General features: G+C 46.9%; 1 long non-coding RNA gene across 1 annotated transcript in view; it reads right to left on the bottom strand.

Moving 5' to 3' along the window:
* The window catches only part of LOC135453353 (uncharacterized), a 42,161-nt gene that overhangs the window by 18,541 nt on the left and 9,324 nt on the right, over positions 1–14,296 (bottom strand). The window contains exon 2 of the long non-coding RNA XR_010441848.1: positions 8,523–8,697. This is a non-coding gene — a long non-coding RNA (uncharacterized LOC135453353). The remainder of the gene's footprint in view (positions 1–8,522; positions 8,698–14,296) is intronic.

Genomic DNA, 14,296 nt, shown 5'->3' with positions numbered 1-14,296 from the left:
CATCACCAGGACCCCTTATTTTTCAGTTCTGAAGTGTTACAAGAAGCACACCTCAGGAACAAAAAAAAAAAAAAAAAAAAAAAAAAAAAAAAAGAAGAGGGAAAAAAGAGAAAAAAGGAAAGAAAATAAAAGAACATTTACTACCAAAGTAAAACTAAAACAGCAGAAACAAACATTTTCATTTCTGGAGTCTGGGGAAGAGACAAAAGAGTTTCTCTCTCAGGGTCTCAGCAGCAGAGCTGAGCAATGGATGACAGAGTAGCTCTCCAAGCCATTTGAGGAACATCCCACAGAGTCTGAAAGCAGCATTTACAATGGTGTTTTGCAACTGGGAGAAGAATCACAGTATGATCCAGTAATCAAGGAAAGGAGTCAGATTCATAGAATATTTTTTTAACCCATAATAAATTATAGTTTCCTAAACTTTATTGTGGTCACAAAGTCAAGACAAAATTCGATAAAAAAATACAATTATTGTGCACAGAAAATCTTGAAAAATGTCACTAAATACTCAGGGGAAAAACAGTGAGTGTCTTTTTAATGAAAACCAAGCCTGTGGATTGCTGCTTTCTGAAAGCAGTTTGGTAAATGGTTTTGTTTTCCAATAAGCAAAACAAATACTGGAATGGGCCCATAGTCCTTTCTCTTCTCTTGCTCCAAACCTTCCCATTTTTCAAAGTGGAATAAAGGATGTCTCTCCTCCAATTTTAAAACCAGTAAATTGCTTCCAAATGTACTGTGAGAAAGAAGAGAGATAGGGCAGTAAAGGAAGGTCGGGAGGCCCTGATGTATCCTGGGAATTGCAATGAATGGGCAACAAAAAGCAAAAGCAAAACCTGCTCCTGACAAACTAGATTGGGAAAGTGCCTGGAGATGGGGCTTATCATGCCCCAACTTGAAACTCCCCAAACAAGGCACACACCCATGCCTCTACATGAAAGCAATGAGATGGGAAGGAAGCACTGTTAGGGTTTGGTGCTGCTCAAACCCCATGCAATTACAGGCAAGAGTAAACACCTTATTCAAGGATGAGCAATCATCCCTCAAGGGAAAACCCTGGAGCTTCCAGCCCTCCCAGGAAGGTCACAAATGGGTACAGGAAACAAGCGGAGACTTGCACAAAGGAATGAGCTAAACTCACTGCCTGTGAGTGAGGACCTGAGCAGACAGGTCCCTGTGCTCCAGCACTGGGCACAGATTTCAGAACAAACGTGTGGGAAGCCGTGGCGTCACTGAACCTTTTATTTCTGAAGCTCCAAGATTATTATTTAATCCTTCTTCCTAATACAGCAACTGCCATAAAAACTCCAGTTTGGCAAGAGCACTTAATTTAATGCTCCTGACAAAGAGCGTTTCCTCCATGGCAGAACAGTTGGCAGCATGAAGCTGTGAGCAGATCTGTTCCTTATAAAGGCAGGGGATCCTCAAATTGTACCAGCTCTCGTCAGCCCTCCCTTAACACGTCCACATGCCCATTACACAGCTTCAACATCTCCCAAACTCATGGCTTGAATAGTCTTTAAAGTAATTTTTCACTTTCAGGGCCATCCACTTGGTACAGCCAAGTTTAGAGCCTTGCAGATGCCATTTCCCTTTCATAAGGGCCCAACAAGGCATGAGCTGTACAGTGTCTGATCCAGGAAATTCATACTCTGAAGCCTTACTCAGTGGAAGTGATTGAGAACACTCCTGCAGAGCTGTGGGGGTCCCGGGAGAGGAGCATAGGGGCTCCTCTGTAGTCACATCCCTGCCACCATCCCACACAACAAGGAAGCTCTCAGCAGGCTCACAAGTCCTTCTTCTGTGGAGGCAGGAAGTTGGCCACAGAACTGTTCTTCACAGATGTAGGGGATCATGAAAATATACCCAAACTGTGGTCAATCCTCCCTTAACACAGCTACATACCCTCACACAAGCTTCAACAGACACCTCAAGAACAGAGACAGGTAACATATCAGCACAGAACATCTAGGTACCAAATGCCTGAGGAAAAGTCTATTGAACTCCTTCGGCAGGCTCATGAGGGGACAAGTGACAGCTAATTTGTTGCCATAAGTACTTGTTCCTCAGATGCCAGGGCCAGTCAATGTGAGCTAATTAATCTCCCTGAAAAAAATGAAACCATCTGGCTGCACAGCAACCACTCTTCCTGCCTGGGCTCCAGAGCCCACATGGCAGATCACAGAGGGACCATATCAAACAAGGAAGCACAGCAATGAGATACCCTTTGCTGCTGTCACACAGCCCAAGTAGCCACCTGGGAAGGCCAGGTAGCCACCCAGCCTGCAGACATTTCCCTCCTCTGCCCACTGTCCTGCTGCATGGGAAGAGCCTCCCTCACCCAGAGACAGAGCTGGCAGGCAGGTGCCCTTGTGCCATGGTGGTCTGTGCCAGGAGGCCAGAGCAGGCCCTTTCAGCACAGCCAGAGGAGCTGCTGCTGCCTGAGGGTCAGTGAGATTATGGAGCTCTGATCACAAAGAGCAGGGCTGACAGCGCCAGGGTGAGCAGGGGCAGCCCATCTGCCTCCAGCCCACCTACTCCTATTGATCCTTGTCTGTGAGCACTGACTCCTATTCAGTGCTGGTTTCCTGGCTGCTTGGGGAGAAGGAGTTTCCTGCTCTGCAGAGCCACAACTTGGCAGAAGCACCTGCAGCCTTCACAGCCCTGGTGATCACGAGTCCTTGGCTTTGCCCCTATATGGCCAAAGTCATATCCAATCCCCAAGGCAAGGGGCCAGGATCAGGCTCACAGTGATGATAGATAATTACCAATAATCACTCGAGCTGCTCCCAACCTCCCACCACTGCTATGAGCAGGAAAACCAGTGGAGGAAACAAGCCTTTGCTGGCAATGCCCCAGCTAAACTGAATCAGCAACACATTTTGAAGGATGGTCAGACTGGTGGCCACTAAGGGACCTCCAGAAATACCACTGCTTCCCTTACATTGCTGTGTATATCCACTATCCAAAGTTTTCACATATTGGTCACATGAACAACATTCAGGGCATAATGAGACAAACCCATGGTTCACTACCAACATGGCACTTGGTGAAGGTTTTTCCCTCACTAACCAAAGTGCAGCCCATCACCAAAGCAGGAGCAGAGGTTTCTTTATCAATTTTTTTTTTCTCATTGCAAATGATGGCAAAACTAAAGTGAGCATACTAAGAAACCAACACGTGTAAACTACAAAAATTCCCTGAAGGAACCAGAAATCATACTCCATGCAAATCTGCTAGGAAAACTAGAGCCGCACCATACTTCTCCCATGCCAGCTGCCTGGAGAGTCTCATGTGTATGGTTTGCAAAGATCTTCAACAAAGAACAGAGTTAAACTCAGCTCAAGTCGGTAGGAGCAGGCAGAGCTTTATTTCAAGCATGTCCCAGTTGCTCAGTGCAGTACAACTGCAAGAACTAGGAAGAGGGAGGGGGGAGAAAAAGGCTTTGTGGTTAATTATGAGTGTGCTAACATGGTGAGAAATAAGGCAGTGAGGATGGCAGAGATAATTACTCTATGAGCTGCATTTCCCTTTTGGACAGGAGATAATGAGACATCCTTTGCTATGCAGAGGAGTCTCCTAGCAGAGGAAACCAAAGGGCAAACAAGGTGCAGCTGCAAAAACCCACTGTCTCCTCACCAGGGCCAAGCATTCCTAACAAAAGGGGAACAGAAAAAAAATTAACCAACTCCGGGCAACCAAAGTAGTTGTCCCTTCTCCTTGGGCAGTCCTCATGATCCCCAACATGTGCAACTGCCCCAGGTGCCCACAGATGCCATGGATGCATCCTTCTTGGCAGGGACCTTGGCTCAGGGGGAAGTACAGAAGGGACAGATGCACTCCACTCACTTCTTGAAGCCTGGGCAGGCAGAAATGAGCTACTTGGGCTGGGAAGCCCCAGAAGATTTCAGGGAAATGCATGCAATGTCACAAAGCTGTTTAAAAAGAGCCACAGCACAGCAGCCCTGCAGCCAGGCACAGATTATCCTAAATTCCTTGGTCTCAGTGAGCCAGGGACCACTCCATACCTGTCCCCTCCAAGAGAAAACTGATTTTCAGTATACTCAAGCCCCCAGGCGCACTTCCAAGTGCTGCAGCCTTGTAAGGCCTCCAAAGCATTCGCCTGCCCAGGGAAAATACTCAGTGTGAGAACATTAAAACAAACCTCCAAAGCTATGTGAGCAAAATCATCATCGGGTACACAGTTACTCCAGGCAGTGGGGATGGAGAAGCTCCTTTTGCTCAGAGATGGAGACAGAAAGCTTGGCTGGTGTGTTGCCTTGCAAGTCCGAGTTAGTCCTGGAGCTGTCAGGGCAGTGGGATGGAGTTTCCTCTTGTTTGTTTACATCTCGAGTCCACCTCAGCACCTCCTCCCCAGGAGCTCCTTTCTGATCACGAAAAGTTGCAGTTAATGACCCTATTTTTAGCACCCACAGCTGGGAGAAGCTAAACCTTTTAACAAAGCCTCCTCAACACTGTAACGAGCACATTATTGCTGAGGGGGAGGAAAGAAAAAAACTTGCTCAAGCTGGGGGTTAGCCTGTATCTAGGTCAGCATCAATCTCTCTCTGTCACCTACAGTCTCATTTTATGGGAAGCATGTGGATAATAAATGGTGATTACGGAAAGTGAAGGGGAAGAGGCAATCCTGAGAAATTTATAGATAGGAGACAATTCACATTAATAGCAGATAATACAGAGCTGCAAAACTGTTATAAAAAAGGCATTAGAAAAAGCTCTATAATTGGGGTTATTAGACACAACTACACCAGGGTGGGGTTTTTTTTCCATTCTGGGTACATGTCACAGTGATGTATGTCACTTTTGATCGTGATAATAACAGTAAAATATCCATGTTAAAGCCAAGTACATTAACTTCTATATTGGTGTAATTTACTGCGTTATGAGTTCCCATCATTCAGGAGCCAGACAAAATGCTCTCCTTACAACGTTGATAACCGTGCACACACTTTACAGGAAGAAGTGTTTCTTTAAATATCCATCATATGTTAACAAATTCTTTTAACTTTCCATTACTTTTGTCAGAAAAGACAGGGAGCAGGAGAAAGGGGGAAGCTATTCCTACTGCTAACATACATCATGGGCTGGATTTGCCATTGCCCTGTGTCTGTCTCATGCACAGCTGCTTTTTCGGCCAAACATATGAAAGATTAATTTGCTATATGGGAAGGGGCAGAATGGACTGGACAGTAGCTATTATTTTTGAAAAATACATATGCATCAATATAATATTGAAGGAAACATTAGGCATTACTCACTTGCCAACAAAAAAAGTCAAGAAAAAGGATTCTCCTGATTTACAAGTGTGGGTCAATAACAGGAAGGTGGAGAACCTGTCTCAGAATTGAAGGGATGCTGTACCTGGGTAGGTGCTTAGAGTTATAAACAGAACAAGCTAAACCTCAATCCTTTTCTGCCTGTTCTCCATTGCAGGAGCCAAACAACTGCTAAAGGACCCACAAACCTGGTCATTCGCAGGCTGTAACCAGAAATTGCAGAGGCATCTACAACACAAGTGCTGGGTGAGGCTTGGGCTCCCTGAGGAAGCAGGGAGGAGGCTGCTGATGGCTGAGCCTTTGGCTCCAGTCACTGCAGAGCTGCAGTCTACTCTCAGGTGCCTCCCCAGGCACCTCTGCACCCTGGGGCAAGTCACTCCTTTGACTACTCTTTCCAAAAAGTGAACGCCTCCAGCTAAAGGCTGTGACTGTACAGGGACAAGCACAATGAAACCTCGAGGGACTGCAGCAAGAATCCTTCCTGCTTCAAGATAAACTCGTTCTGAGACAGTGTGGAGCTGCAAAGCAAACCAAACTACCCATACCTAGGGCAAAACCATCCTTTGAGAATCTACTTCAAAACTGCATGGAAGAGGACTTGACGCCAGTGGGATATCAAAAATGGGATGGGCATTCTGATGCTGAGCTAGAGCAAGTTTAAATGCTTTCAAAAAGCACATAAGAAAATGTTCCTTCTTCCTGCAGTACAGACAATACAATACAAAGCAATCACTCCCGGTTACTCTTAGCCAAGAGCCCCTGTCCTAACAGCAGAGACCTCCCAGCTCCCTCCAGCTGCTGTGTTCCTGAGGGCCAAGGGGTCTTGTAGGGCTCTGAATGTGAAGGTAGTTCTGTTCACACTCAGTTTGGCTCATGAAATCGATCAGTTCACTTTCAGGATCAGGCACTGAGAAATGCAATCAGCTCCCCCAAGCTGCACTTTCAAATTGCAAATTACGGAATAGCTTCAATGTTAAGAAAGAATTCAATTACTCCAGCTTTTTTCCAAAACAAAACACTGCAGTGAGGCATTACTGAACATCATCCCACCCAAATGGAATTCAATACTCCATTCAAGCTCAACCATTTTGCTTCCACATGTGCAGATTAATTGAAGATTCAACCATTTATGCCCTACTATGTGCTGGTCTGGTGTTTTATCTTTCAACAGTAACTGCATTTGACCAACTGGACTCTTACCTACACATATCCAAAAGGCTTTAGCTGGTGCCTTGGAAGTGAGACAATGAAACATGGAGAATTCCCTCCTTCCTTTACCTCTGAGCTAGAGACCTCATACCTACTGAAGACCCTGCCTTTCTTTTGTTATTCCTCATTGTGTGAGCCAACTCCGCTCTTCCCACTCTGTGCAGCCCAGACAGTTCCTTCTTTGAGTCAGGAGGTCTCTGTGCTGGCTTTCCTGGTGTCATCCACCCTGGCACCCAACCTATCCACAGATAACCTGCCACCTCCCCTACTGTTGCTTTCACAATGGCTTGTCTGCTGAGAAAATATTTGCTTTGCATTTGAGAAAAGGTCATTGACTGGTGGTTTAAACCACTCTCCCCTGGGACAACAGGAATGGGAGTCAGACTCTAAAAGAGAAAATCAGCCTGGAGTCTTTTTCCTCCTCCCTTGCTTCCTCCCACATCCCATTCAGATGGCATGAAAAGGCTGTCAGTGGCTCCAAGCTCAAAGAGAGGAGGACATATTTCATGTCCCTCATGAAATCCACCTCCATTGGTCCCTTGTTCAGCAGGAAGCAGGGCTTGCCCTAATTAAAACCAAGGTGGGTAACAAAACAGAAACATTCATTTCCTGTAGCACCACTGGGCTGGTAGGAGCAGTTCCCTGTCCTCAGCATTCTTTCTAAGGACAGTCCTCCAAGTAAACACATTAACTGGAGCAGGAACCAGTTCCATTTGACTCTCTCTGCCTTTGAAATACATTTTGTCAGGTGTGCTCCTTATCCCCAGCTGTAGAAACAGAGACACAAGAGCACATCAGCTGCACCACAGTGCTGCAGCACAGCAGGACACGTGGGACATGAAACAAATTTGGCTACACAACACCTGGTCAAAGGAAGCATTGCACCTTCCTGTGCACAACACAGTGGTTTGCATCAATGGCAAGTTCACTTCTTACCAGGAACTTGGAGGTTCCTATGTGGTTTAGGTACACAAAGAACAGAAGGGCATAAACACTCTATAATTTCAATGAAAAAAACTTCCCACTCAAATGAAAGGAGCAATAAAGTTAACAAACTATATAATTACAATCCCAGAGTACACATCTCTCTGTTCAAAATACCCCCAGTACAGTGACCAGCCACACAGAAAACCTGTGTCCTGCAAATTAAACCACCTGAGTAACACCAAGCCTAATTCAAAGGCCATTAAACAGAATGTGAACCTGGATGTTTCAGTAGCTTTGGACCACTCCAGCTCATGAAAAGTTTCACCATTCCTTTCCTTGCATCTGTCCATTCAGAGCAGAACAGATGTTTAACATGGGCAGTGGCTGGAAAGAGCAAACATATCAGGGAGGAAGGTGACTGAAAGAATCCATGCTTAGGGAAAGGATTAGGAGTAGAGAAGTGGAATTTTAACAAGGATGAAGCTTGCTGGTACATAGATCCCTCCTGGCTTTAAATAACTTAGCTCCCATGCTGTAACAGCACAGATTCAGCCTGTGCAGCTCTTCCTGCCTCAGATCCAAAAGATGAGGTTTCACAAGATGGTTGGTTCAAATGAAGAGCTCATTTCACATCACTCTGTATCCTGTCCCCTGCCCCCCAAAGCAGAGCCTCCCTCTTCCCCTGGGCCAATTGCAAAATTGGTGTAATCCCCTGGGGACCTGCTCCATCTCAAGAGCCAGCAGCAAGTAGGCTGTCAGGGAAAGAAGTTGTAGTTTTTGGCTGAGTGTGAGCAAAGCAATTTCGCAGACAGGTAGGTGAGTAAACAAATTGTTTGCTTTTTGCAAGGTAAAGCAGAGTTCTACAGAAAGTACCAAATTCTTTCATTCACCTTTGGAATCATCCTGCCTGCCTGCTGCAGAGGGATTTGCATGGGCATGCACTTAAGGAAGGGATACTACAGATAACAATCTGCACTTCAAATACAAAGAGAAAGAAATTGTAGCTGTTTTAGGACTTCCAATCACTTTGACACCTTCATGATTACCCAATGTATTTCGGGCAGGTCATATTCCCTGCCCGGTGCTTACCAGTTTCTCTCTCCTTCCAAGAGCCTCCCGGTCACCAGTTCCTTTCTGTAGAGCACTTAGCAGCACCTCAGGGGAACCACACCATTGCCTGGCAAGGCTCCCACTGTGTTTTGTTTGCAGCCAGCTCAGTAGTACAGGAGCAGGATGAAAAGGTGGGGTCACTTCATCCCTCAGCCTGCAAGACAAAATGGTCAGGGAGTGTAGAGAAAGGGCAGATAGGGAAGTTGCCTTAATTAAAATTCTGAGAAAACAGAGTTGCCACTACAATAATTTATTGCAAGGTAGAGCCCCCCCATTAGATAGTTTTCTCTGGGCAATAAGAGCACATGGATACAGGAAATAAAGTACTTGGCTCTTGCTTTGCTTCAGTTCCCTAATCCAGCACAAATGCATTTGGGGATTTATGGGTTTTTGGAAGCTTCCAGCAAAGCTCAGGGCCTGTTCCTTGGGTTATTGTTTTCCCATCTGCTTCTCTTCATTTTATTCCATCACAGAGGCCCCATCGTGGGACACAAGAATGTGACCGGAACAATAGGCAGAACTTGCAGCCTCCAGGACTGCAGTGAGGGCAGAGCCACCATTGCAGGATGGGAGCCAGCAGCTTCTATATTTAGCCCTTTCTTGCTCATTCCAGATCACATTCTAACCACGGACTCAAGAAGTCAGGAGGCTTTCACCAGACCACTGTCCCTGAGCACTGCACATCCAGCAGGGCCCCCTGAACGTAAACCATTCATTTCCCTTCTAATAAATGCCAACAGGAAGACTTCCTGCTCCCACCTCTTTTCCAGATCCCTAGTTTGACAGACTTATTTCTTCATATAAGCAAGCTAAACAAAACCATCTTCTCCTCTGCAAGGCTGGCGGCCTTGGAGCAGCCCCAGGACTCCAGACCTTGGACAGCACAGCACTGCCTGTCAGAGCAGGGCCCTAGGGAGAGGCAGAAATGGGGGAGCTCTTTGTCCCCCATGTCTGAGCCTGTGTTAAACTCACCAATCCACAGCGTCTTGCCCAAGCCAATACCCCAACACCTGATGGCAGGGCAAGTGGGGGACAGCCAGGTCTGAGCACCCATCTGGCCTCAATCACCACCACAGCATGTGCATACACCTCTCAGACTCAGATGAGAGGGGCCTGCTGAGCAAAAGCTCAGGTGTTGTTGCAAAGTCAGCCCTTTCATGTCCAAAGGCAACTCTCTCTCCCTTTGAAGGCCCTGCAGGGAGCCCAGCTGACTGTGACACTGACCACAGTGCCATTTAACACTGCCTGAATTCTATCATCAATGAGGGGATCCCACAGAGCAAGAGGGAAACCTGTCATGTTTCCAGAAACACCTAAAAGCTGTGTCACTTGAAAAAACAGCTTGGCTATAGACAAGTTCTCCTTCTGCCACTTTCACAAGGGTTGTGGGTTAGGACAACTGTGCACTTTGTTTCTCTAGTCCTACCAAAGTTCCATCAAAGGCTGCTGGTGCCCCAGTGAGTGGTTTGAGCACACCAGTGGCCTCCTGGGAACCTTGTTGCTGTTCATATTATTCCTCCTGTTTACCAGTGTGTTTTCACACCCTGCCTTTTCTCCTTTTGGCATTCTTACCACTACCAGTTCCCTATTCCTTCTAAAAGCGCTGTAAGAGGTTGCATGAAGAAGAGCTGGATGGGATGCAAGAACAGAGTTGGTTTTCAATTTAATGTCCGTCCCTAGAAAATTAGTGGTACCTAGCAGTGCCCAAGTGCAGATGGAGAAATTACATCTTCTGGTCATATCTCAAACCACACCACTAATTTACTTTGTAGCCTCAAACTCGTGGCAGGTTAAATTTCCCTCCCTGAAGTATCTGTTTCTGAGGACTTCTCTGAAGTAGGAGTGCCCAACAATTGTTTGGAGAGGCCTGGACAAAACCAGCATAGTTAGGAGGCTGAGCAGTCTGTCTTTCTGCAGCTTAGGATCCACTGAACACCTTTGTACCGCCAGCACTGGCACATCAGCTGCCTTCATCTGCCACACAAATCCCTTCTCCTTTACTTTTTTATGTTCTGGAGCCTGGCTTCCCTCTGCTCATGCAAGGAAGCAGTGCCCAGTCAGCTCTCTGAACAGCTACCACACACCAGCAAGCTGTAAATGAGCCCTGTGTGCCCAGCCAGTCTGAAAAGAAGAGAACACTTTCCCTCTGGTATTCCTGCAGGTGCTGGGACAGCAGTTATTTGTCCAAGATAGACAAGAGAAAGGAACTGGAGTTTCCAATGGAAGAAGCTGACAGAGAGAAGCACTAGCAGCACTTGAGGCCTTGCTTGGCCCACAAAAGCCCTGAATAAAAAAACCCTATGCTGTTCCATTTTACAGCCAAAACTTTCCCTTACATCTTCCCCTTCCCTCCCAGATTTGCCTCCCTGGAACACATGAAAGGAAGCTCAGACCCTTTGGAAGCTTTAGCTTTTAGCCACAAACACTGTGAGTTTTTACCACCTCAAAACCAGAGCTGTGCTCTGGCAGAAAGCCTTAAGAGCAAGAGAGGCTGCTGCCATGGAGAGAACAGATCCAGCCAAGGAGAGACAAGGAGAGGTAACAGAGAGGTTCCACAAGGTCACACAGCAGCTCAGGGTAGGACTGGAAAATGACCTGAAACTTTGATAAGTCCTACACCACAAGGATGCTTTTCCAGAATATCAAACATAGAACTTACACCACCTTTCTCAGAGCAGGGGATGCACAACCCGTCAACTGCACCCAGACTATTTTTACATGCTCCCTTTCCCTGCGTGACTGAAACACCCTGAAGTGTTGCCCTGCATTTATAAGAGGCCTTTACCAGTCTCATACCAACTTTTAGTTCTCAGAGTTCTTCATCTCTCTTCATCCTGTTTTCCTCCCATCCATTTAGGAGAAAGACTAATAACACAATTGTTCTCTTGGAAGTCAGATGTAGTGTATCTCCCTACAGACACAGGCATATACCTCCTTTCAGGGAGCCAGAGAACAATCATGATCCTTTCTGGATGCCAAGGAGAGAGTCTGGGTCCTCAGTCCTGCTGCTCCACCAGCCTCAGACACCCCAAGGAAATCACTTCTTTCCCAAAACACAGCTGGGTAGCAAGGTCCAGTGACACAGCCACTTTCCAGCTGGGTGGGAGGCACAAGAGAATCAAGACAAGCATGCAGCAGGGCAGGAGGTGGCTTAGCAGACCATCACAGAGCACAGAGAATAACAAGCAGATGTATAACACCTGAAGCTTTAACCAAGCAGAGATTATAACTTTACAGATAAGTGCAATCAATGCATATGCACAAAGATTTGTGGTCAACAGTGCAATTCCATCCCCAGTTGAATGATCCACTGGGTACACATGTTCAAATGTGTGCAACACTCACTGCTCAACTAAAACTCCGTTCCCATAAAGCCACACAGACTCCCTTGGGCAGAGGCCAAGCAGTTAAATAAAGTCTATCCAGAGTGAGAATTCTTCAGAGACATTCCAGCATCTGGAAAGGGGAGGGGGTCTTACTCTGAGAACTCTGGGAGAGCCCGACCTTCTGTGGTTAAATACGTGCCTCATGCAGGGCTAATTCCTGGGGAGCAGCCTCACATCATTCCCACTGCCGTGCAGCAGGACCTGCAGTGAGCAAATGGGCCTGATGCTGCTCCTCTCTCCAGACAAGAGAGTACAGCCAGAGCCCAAGATGGGATGGCAGCTGGCCATTCAGTATTTGCTTTTTAGTGAGGCCAGACTCACAGCATTGCTGGTGACAAAGAAAAGCCATTGCTGTTAGTGTGGGCTTCTTCACTTCCTTTTATTATATCCCCACCCATGGCATGTAAATAAAGTTGCAGTCAACTTCCTCCAAACACTGGGGTGCTGAAGATTGTACAGAGCATCAGGAGGGAGCCCAGCCATAGCCAAGGCTGAGGGCATTACCTCCTTCCACCATTCTCTGAAAAGACCAGGCACTCCCAACTGCAGAAAAAAATGCTTAGAGTGAAAAAGGATCACAGGACCCTGCTCTCAACAGGCCTTTGATATGTGAGCTGGTTTAGGACAGCAGTGGTCAGAAGAAATTAAGCTGGATGTAGGACTTGGCTCCCTTCAGAGACCTGCCCCAGGAGGCTGTGTTCTGGTAAAGCACAGCATTGGAGATGGCTGTATAAAGGCTCTGTATTTCACAGTCACGAGGTCTTTCTCCTGGTGAGCTTCCAAGAGCTCTCAGCTAGATAGAGGGACCACCCATATACATGCAATTGCAAGAGAGTGACCTTGGAGAGAGACAGCCCAGGAGAAATTAACACATTCACTGGGAGCTCTCATCCCATTCCCTTCCTGCCAAGGGACACAGGCAACATGGAGGAGTACTCAACTAACATCAGAGCTCTGAGCCATGGCAAACCAGAAAGAAAACCACCTTTCTATAGGTGAGAGAAGAGGCCAAACCCCACTGCTCTAAAGCTCAGTGCATGTCATTAGTCAGTATCCCTTGAGACAGACCCCAGAGGCAGCTCAGCCTAAGGAAGCATCATTCCAGTAGAAAGTTCCAGGGAAACAGGATGAGAAAAAACAACAGGGCACAGCTTTCATCCCTATAAGACAGCTACAGCTAGACACAGGCAGCCAATGCACCAAGTGTTATTCAGCATGAACAAAAAAAGCTCTTTCCAGCCTGTGCCTCACAGCTGCTCATCTGTATTCCAACCCTTGGACCCTGACAACCCTTCTGGCTGAAAGAAATGGAGGACATAATTTCATCTGCTCCCTCCTATCACTCTCCTGCTCCAGCATCCTTAGCCCACCCATTCCCGCTTGCTAGAAAGCGGTTTGTCTCCTTCACAGGGTCACCTCCCTGCAAAAGAAGAACCTATCATCTGGACAGCAAGTTTCCTGGATGTTATCTGACCAGGATGGGGAAGGAGGAAAGAAAGGTCTTCCTCCAGAACACAGAGATGGAATTGGTTGAAACAGCTCCAATCAATTGGGCTGCAGTATCTGAGATGGTATTTTGATTCCAGCCCTACAGCAAGAGACAGCACAAGGCCAGGGGAGGGCAGATTACATGATCCCTCAAAGCCGCCTTTCAGTGCAGCACAACATGTCCTCTGTGCTGTTAGAGGGCTTTTTGGGACTGAATGAAATAACACTCCACAGCTCTTGATTCCTACCTCAGGGCAGCAACAGCATCTCTCCTGCCCATCTTTCTCCAGGGAGGAGATTAAATAGCAGAGATGAATCAAAATGCAGCCAATCAGACCAGGCAATCTGCCAAAGCAGGAAAAAGGAAGGGAGGGAGCAGAAAAGGTACCTCCATAGTGAAGTGACCTGTTTTAATGCTGCTGCTGAACACCAAGCTGCTGGATGTCTCCAAGACTCCAAGAGACAGGAAGAGAACACAGAAGTGGGAACTTTTCTCCTACCTTGGAGGATGGGGACGAGCACACAACAATTCTCAAGCATCAGATACACTCGAGGAAGGGAGGGGGCATACTCAGTTGGAGGAGCAGAAGACAGCCCAAGGTTAGTCCAGTCTGGGTCTGGCAACTCAGACTGGCAATGACCTAGAGAGGATAATGAAGTTCAAATGTGCACTACTTCAGGAACTGAGGAAAATGCACCCCTCAGCCCAAGGAATTGCACAGCTCTAAGGCCATCCAGTAGGTCCCAGCCCACAAGACCTTCTCTGAGTAGAGGTACAAAGGTCAGGCCTCCAGACCCTCCTGGATCTTGATGTGTATCTGCACACAGGGCATTTCCACTTCCCAGCAGCAGTAATGTAGATGGAGCCAGCTCCTTTGG

This window comes from Zonotrichia leucophrys, chromosome 12, assembly GCF_028769735.1.
Source record: "Zonotrichia leucophrys gambelii isolate GWCS_2022_RI chromosome 12, RI_Zleu_2.0, whole genome shotgun sequence".
Lineage (NCBI taxonomy): Eukaryota > Metazoa > Chordata > Aves > Passeriformes > Passerellidae > Zonotrichia > Zonotrichia leucophrys.
Note: the sequence above shows the minus strand (reverse complement) of the source record. Positions and strands in the feature narration are given on the sequence as shown.